This window comes from Bidens hawaiensis, unplaced genomic scaffold (genome assembly GCF_021521415.1).
Source record: "Bidens hawaiensis isolate Kalapana, Puna unplaced genomic scaffold, B.hawaiensis_p1.1 tig00010467_1, whole genome shotgun sequence".
Taxonomy (NCBI): Eukaryota; Viridiplantae; Streptophyta; class Magnoliopsida; order Asterales; family Asteraceae; genus Bidens; species Bidens hawaiensis.
The window spans coordinates 458,565-466,947 of record NW_027491799.1 but is presented as its reverse complement, the minus strand read 5'-3'; the positions used below and the strand labels follow the sequence as shown (position 1 = coordinate 466,947).

Sequence of the window (8,383 nt, the reverse complement as noted above, 5' to 3'; positions counted from 1 at the left end):
ACAAGGCTTTGATTTAACATAACAAAAGGTTACTTCTAACATATGGTTTGATACGAAATTTTTATTTATTGCAAATACTTCAAAAATATATTCGCTATCTACAAAATATAACTATTCATACAAATTCGTTCCATCTTATAGGTTTATTAAACAGCCTGTCTGTGGATGAAAAAAGAACTATATAGTTCATTTCAACACGGTCTCATCATGGCCTTTTTCGAATAGTGATATTGAGCTAAGAAGTTAAAATTACAATTGAAATATATTAAACAGATTATCTGTGGATGAAAAAAGAACTACATATATAGCTCAGTTCAGCACGATCCAATCATATATAAATCACATTATAATAAGAAACTAGTTAGTAAGCACCTAATTAATAAAAAAGAAAGTATTAGTTGTTAAAAACCTTAAATTTATAATATACAATATAAATAGTTATACTCAAATAAAATTTAAAAATTATAAAGAAAAATCAAATGACTTAATTTAACGCAATTACAAAACAAACAAATTACTTCTAACAAAATAAACCCCACACCAAATAACTAACAATTAACAAACTATATTTTGTTCAATTACATACGAAATCCGTTACCGAAGGCTAAATGTATCCAGACGAGTTGTTTCATACACCGGCAATTCGTCTCCATAATTCTCCATTCCAATTGCGGAAAAATTCTCCAGCTCAAACAGATCCGAGCTCGTGTTACTAGCAACATCTTCTTCATCATCTTCGTAATTCAGGTCAACTTTTACATTACCTGTAACATTACTTGTAATTAATTGATTCAAATCAACTTTTTTCTGGTAATTCCGCAACAAATTCCTCGCAGCTTCTTCAATTCGACGTGCTTTCTCATTCGAATAAACCCTAGGTTCGTCTTCGTTAGGTTTTTTAACGAATTTGACTGCATGTAGGCTCGATTCGTCACCGTATAACGATTTATGTCCACACGGCTGACAGTCGTCACCGACGATTACACTCACCGGATAAAACCTAACAGATCGCTTCTTATTATTGCTTAATTTGCCTCTAGACGACGGTGTTTTGCTCAAGCATGACCGTGAGAATGATGACGCTGACGAGCACGATGATGCGGTGGCGGATTTTGATTCAATGGAGGCGGAGGATGAAAGCTTCGTGTTCTTCGTGTTGCTGGATGTGAAAATCGAGTTTAGAAACGTTGCTAACCGACCGCCTGGAGATATCGGTTGCTTCGCCTTCTTTAGGTCTCCGTAGATCTTCATCGCTCGTGATTTCGTCTTCACGAGCTTTCCTTCCTGTTTTTGTTTCGGTTGCGTGTCGTCGAGTCGGTAGCGTTGTTGCTGCTGTTGTTGTTCGTGCGCGTTCATTTGTTTTGAATTGCGTACGTCGTATCGGTTCTTGTTAGTACGGATAGGTTTATAGTAAACCGATTCGGTTTCAGACGATGAGAAGCCACCGCCACTGCTCGAATCCGAGGAGCTGGAACTCGAGTGATTTGTTTTGAATTCGACAGCTGATCTTACTTCCTTCACTTTCCAATTCTCAATCATGCTATGTTGATAATAGTTGTTACTCTGTTTTGGCCTAGTGGTTTCTCGATAACTAGTCGATTTGCGGTCATCTCGTTCGTCGAACGAGCGGTAGATCTCATCGAGTAAGGAAGATGAGAAGGAAGGGTGCTCGCTGGCTGATCTGTACATGATTTGTGTGTACAGACTAAAGAGAGTTACAAACTTACAATGAAGTGAATATGTGGAGGAAATAATGAATAATGGAATATCTAAGGGTAAAGGAAATGGGAACACATGTGGAGGAAAAAGTGTTGAGAGTGGATTGCTTGTCTAGTTACAATGAGTGAAAATGGAGAATTTGGGAACACAGTGGACAAGAATGATGATTTGGGGTTTAGAGAAGCCACTGGAGTGAAGTGGAAAACATGGTTTTATTGATGATGATGAAAGAGAGTGGTGGTGGTTGTGATGGTGGGTGGTTCAATTCTCTCCAAATTATTATAAAGAGAGCAGAGGAGGACGTTGTAAGGGGATGTTGATGCTGATGCCTTTCTCTTCCTCTTCCTCTAGGAACTACGAGGCAGAGATATAAATATACAATAATGAGGTATGTTTACTTTACCAAACCCCATAAATAAATCTGAAATATTCGGAACGTGTATTAAATAAGGTATGAGACGGATATAATATCAGGTAACATTTGATATGATTAAAATATACAAACATACATATTCATAACTATTTTGTTTGTATTTTTTTTACTAAGAGGGTGTTTGAGATTTTGCTTATTTTAACTTTTTAAGCAACTTATTACTTATTAATTCTTGAAAAAACTAAAAAGTGTTTTGTATTGTATGTTATTGTGAGGGGATAAGTTAATAAGTTACAAAGTTGAAACTAATAGTGTTAATTGGAAGAATGATAAAATAGTAAGAATTGTATTTAAAATTTCTAACAAATAACTTTCAAAATACTAACAGATAAACACAACACTCACGGTTATATTGATACCTTGATGAGTAATTACACAGCGATATTGACTCTAATACATGCGCTGTTGTACAATCAGGTATGGAACTGTGATTATCAATGCCCGACCAAAACTCGTTTCATTGTCATCAATATAATCCAGTTTCTTATTCTTATCGCTATGAGTAAAATGTATTGCTTAGCGTTGCTTTTAAAAAGTTATGTAGATATAGATAATGAAATAATGAACATAGACATGCAAACGAAAACATTTAACTTGAAGACAGTCCCCAATAATAACGTTTTAGAGGGCTCAAAAATAGGCAATGTTGTACTTGCTACATTCACCTCTCTCTTGCCCTCTTACGAGATTACCCTTCTCTCCCTCTCTCAAAGCACTCAAAACCGGACCACTATGGATAGTATGACACAACAAAACAATGAATATGAACATTTAAGTGGAATGTTTATTTGTGTTCGTTTGTAAAAAAAATGAACATGCTTATATAAGTTTATTGATGTTTAAAACAAAAATAAACAAACACCAGTCGGAAATAAATAACAATATTCCAATTATAATCTTTAGTCTTCATCACACGGGTAATGAATATATAAAATTTAATAATAAACATGCATCAATATTTAAACTAAATTGTCTAAATACAATTATGATTCAAAAATTAAGTCAAATGCAAACTTATAAAACGAACAAAAACACAAATAAATCAACGAAGAATATGTAAGTGAGTCACTAATAGCTAATTAATATATTAATTTAAATAGATTATGTATGTAGTATATAAAAATTCGGTATATATTATTGGAGAGAAGGTAATTTTATGTGTTATTTACATTTTGGTCTTTGTAAGTAAATTACCATACTAAAAAATCAGTCTATTAGAGTCTAACGTTTAAACATTCAAATATAAGTGAGAATCACTCACGCGCATCTTTACATAAGCACGGTCAAACACTACAAATAAATTATAAGTGAGAAAAATGAGATTGATATAACAACTTTTAAAGACAATACCACATACAAAATACACCTTTAATTTAAAGTATATTTGTCGCTATTACGGGTCGCATTCACTTCGGAACCTGAATGGTTAGGCATTTTTTTATATATGTATACTAGTTTTAAACGGGATAATTCAAATTAAAAAATTATAAGATATCATTTGGTATGCAGGAATGACAGTAGGAATGGAATGTTTCATTACGTGGGAATGAAAAAAGTGTTGTTTGGTTGCTCAATGGAATGGAATCATCAATTACATGTGCAATCTCATTCCACCAAAACCATTCCTTTCCACCCCAGTTTTTTTCATTCCATTCCTCCTTCACCCTACTTTCTCAACAAGACCACCACCCAACAACCACCATCACCACTATCATCGGCACCACCGCCAACTCCGCCGCCACCACCACCGCCTCCGCCACCACCATTTACGTCGTCGGAGCTACCACCGTCGCCATTGTAGGTTTTTTTTTGTTAAAAAGTATTTTGAGATAGAAGTGTTTTTATTATTTCTATTTCATTTCTACAATTTTTTTGGATACCAAACAATAAAAATTAACAATTGTTTTCATTCCTATAGGTTAACCAAACAAGGAAAAAGAATGGAATGATTCATTTCATTCCCTTGTCCATTCCATTTATTCTTCCATTCCATTCACCTTTCATTCCACTACCTCCAACCAAACATACCCTAAGTAAAACAAATAATTACATAGCGTATATGAAAGAAAATGTATTACATCTATTTTTATATCTATACAATGTGTACATAAATTGATTTTATTTATATCACAAAATTATTTTTTTAAATGAACTTAATAAAAAAATGCTCGTACAAAAACGTACCCGAGAATATTTCTTTCTATTGAAAAATTCATTCTCGGTGCCATATATGTATAATTGAAAGACTTTTGGTTATGAACCAGTTTTGAAAATAAAGCTTCTCATACGATAGTAGTTCTAACCACTCAGTCTAAATACAAAAGGAGCGTTACCTTTATTGATATATTAATCAATTTACCACTCATTAAAGGAAAGTAGAACATTAAATTGTAACAATGGATGTTCTTCAAGAGCTATGTTTTTCTGAGCTATACCATTAAAAAGATTTTGATAAGTTTCAGAGAGTTTCTCGACTTTGTCATAATGACAACATAAAAAATAACATGTTAACCCATCCAATTTTGTGAATATTTTGTTTCATTTGAGCATAGTTTTCAATGACATGTTTCCTATACAACGTTTGGATCACCATTGAAGGAAAAATTAATGTTGACATAAATATTTAAAAATTGATAAAAGTTAGAAGCATTAATAGGCATGGAGGTGGTATGTCGAGAGTGTTCGCAATCTTTTCTTACATTTTAATAGTTGAGGGAAAAATAGTCAGTTTGCCAAATCCCTAACCTTTTGATTATTTTAAAAAATGCCGTTAAAAATAAATTTGAAACCCGAATCATGTTTAAAATTCTAAATTTCATACTTTTGACATTTTAAAGTCAACACTTTGAACCCGTAACAAATTTGACGATAAATTTATTTTACATTCTCAAACTTTTAAAAATACTCAAAATTTTCAATTTTTTGACTCGTAACAAATTTTGACCTAAATGTAGTTAACTTGTACCAAATAATCTATTTACCAACTTTTGACCCATAATATCAAATTTAAGTTCCATAAAAAACCCGAAACAATTTTCATTTGAGAAAACATGATTTGTTGTTGATTTTTGAAATTCACCAAGTAGTTTGAAATGTGTAGTAAAATAATATGTTAATATATATATATATTTATAAAAATATTTAGATATTATATAAATATATTGTAAAAGGAAAGTGAATAATTATTGATTTATTACATATATTAGTGTATATTAGTTTTGGAGGGAAAAAATTGTTAGAATTAACCAAAACATAACAGGTGCCCACATTTATTTTACTTTATTAGAATAGGTAGATTTAAAATCTAATATTGTTAATTTTGTATATTTTTTTTGCTTATAATATATCGTTTCAGTTTTATCAAAATTCTGCAGTCGTGACTTCTGCTTCATGAGATTTACGTTTATTCGACATTGGTTAATTAAGTATACCGTTAGGGATGCATGTGTATCACATCGACGCTTTTGACAAACTAAAAATATTATTATTCGAATTGTGAGAACTATTTAGATAATTGCACAAGTTTTTATGTGTTTCTTACATTTATCTATTTAAAATTGATTTTGTATTTGAATGTTCATATGATGCGAAAGAACATATACACAATCAATCTAATCATCGACTTTATACCTTACCAATACAACAACGCGACTCCAGGCTAATAATTTAGCTACCATTCACCGAAAAGTAACACTTTTGGGTAAATATATAAAAATCCTTACATATATAAATATTTTGACGTTAAGACTTACTTTTAGTAGTTACATCAAATCGTAACTTATTTTTACCTTTCTGGATTGAATATAACATAAAATATCTTTGTTGTATACAAACCTTTTATAATATATATTTCATCATAAAAAGATAAAGTAATTTATATTTTTATGTAATAAGCCATCAACCAACCTTAAATTATTCTTCAATGGAAAAAAGAAGGCATATAATAACATAGAAACATGATGAAATACATTTTATTTTTAACATAAAAACAGTGAGAACAAATTTCATGTTATTATTAGGTTTATTTTGATAGGTGTTTACTGTTATTTTTTGTTCGTATTGGCTAATTTTCAATTATGAGATGTTATAAGTATTTGCTGATTTATATTTTGTTGTTATTATTAGATTTTTTCTTTTGATGTTATAAGTATTTGTTGTTATTATTTTGTTCTTGATTTTGATTATTTTCTTGTGTTTTTTAGGTTTTTTCTTTGTTATTATAAATCATTGTTTATGTAGATTGATATTGTTGTTGTATTGTTTCTTACGTTCTCATTTTTTTATAAAATGGTATTATTTCATTCGTTCTCATGTTAAGATTAAAATGTACATGAACCTTCCCCAAATAACATATATCCTGTCACATCTAGTTTAATATATATATATATATATATATATACAGGGAAAAGGTTCATGTGCATTTTAGTCTTAACATGAGAACGTAGAAAATAATACCAATTTATAAAAAAATGAGAACGTAATAAACAATACCAGCTAAAATACCAATCTACATAAACAATTATTTATAATAACAAAGAAAAAAACCTAAAAATTACAACAAAAGAATCAAAATTAAGAAGAAAACAATAACAACAAATATTAATATCAGCAAAAGAAAAAATCTAATAATAACAACAAAATATAAATAAGCAAATGCTTATAACGTCTCATAATCGAAAATTAACAAATACGAACAAAAAATAACAGCAAACACTTATAAAAATAAACCTAATAATAACAACAAATTGGTTCTCACTGTTTTTATGTTAAGAATAAAATGTATTTGATCATGTTTCTATATATATATATATAGGGTTAAATTAAAATAAAAACCCACTTGAGTTGTAAAAACTCTATAAACCCATTCTCAACCACAAGTTTTTAATTAAAGTTTGAATCTTGTGGTCCACGATTAAAGTTAATAAAAAATGTAAATACAAAAAATAATTTTTATCTCTCCTAAAACATATATAAAAGTTAGTAAAAAAATGTTAAAAAATGGCAAAACATTTTTTTTATGCTTTCGATGTTTTGTATTTAAATGTAACACCATATATATTACATGTAACAAAAAAAAAAAAAAAAAAAAAAACGAGTTACATAGGGTTTTCACGGGTTTTCACAACTCAAGTGGGTTTTCATTCTATACTTTGCCTATATATATACACATATAGGGGAGATTTCAGTTAAGAACCCCTTTGAGTTTTAAGAACTCGAAAGAACTCAGTGTAACGATTTTTTTTTCGAATTTTTTTTACATATGCGTAATATATGTAAGTTACATACACGTAAAAAAAATACATAATTTTTTACTCAACGATTCAACTTTTTACACATGTGTAACGGACGTAAAAGTTAGTGTAACCACTTACATATTTATTCTTTCTCCTACTTTCACTTTTTTGCCAGATTTAATCTCAACCACATATTTCAATTCATTTAATTAAACGTGTGACCTAGAATTGAGTTCTTAAGTTCTTAAAACTTAACATGGTTCTCAAAATATCCCTCCCCTATATATATATATATATATATATATATATATATTAAACTAGAGTATTTTGTGTGCATGTGAATTAAGGTATGTATAACAGGACTGGTGAGAAAAGCATATAGATTGTCGTACTATAAAAGGGGGCGTATTGTAATAATACTCGAATTGTAGTAAGCTTAAAATACAAGTAATGTGTTGCGCATGCAGCATTGCTTACTTTTTATTTACATATATATATTCAAATACATGTGTGTCTGTGTCCGTGTGCATGGGGATGGGGATCTAGGACTACTACTAGTTATCGTCATTCGTCAGTGGGAATATAATCATTCCACTCGTGGCTTCTCCACTCTTTTTCTATAATTAATTTGACCTAATATGCCATTACACATATAATATACACTCTACTTTTTTGTGTGTTAATCTCTAATTCAAGCTACCCTTAAAAAAATAATAGATTGGTTAGCAGATCCAACGCTTCGTCGGTTTAACACTTTAACTAGCCCACAGGTCTTAAGATCACCCAGCCAACAATGGGATGAGGCATAGATCAATGTGACGTCTTAATTGTTAGTATTTTAGTGTAATTGGATTAACTGATCGATCAATTTAATCATTATAAATATTAAGCAAGTTCGGGGATATGTGGAGTGCACGCTTGCATTAGTTTACTATGATGTTAGGGGCGAAACCCTTAACGAACAGGGGTCTGGGGGCAGCGCCCCCGGCTGCGGGGT

The 8,383-nt window shown here is 30.5% G+C and overlaps 1 pseudogene; it reads right to left on the bottom strand.

The window, feature by feature from the left end:
- Positions 1–498: 498 nt before the first annotated feature.
- LOC143535335 (protein BIG GRAIN 1-like B) lies at positions 499–1,695 on the bottom strand (annotated as a pseudogene).
- Positions 1,696–8,383: the final 6,688 nt, after the last annotated feature.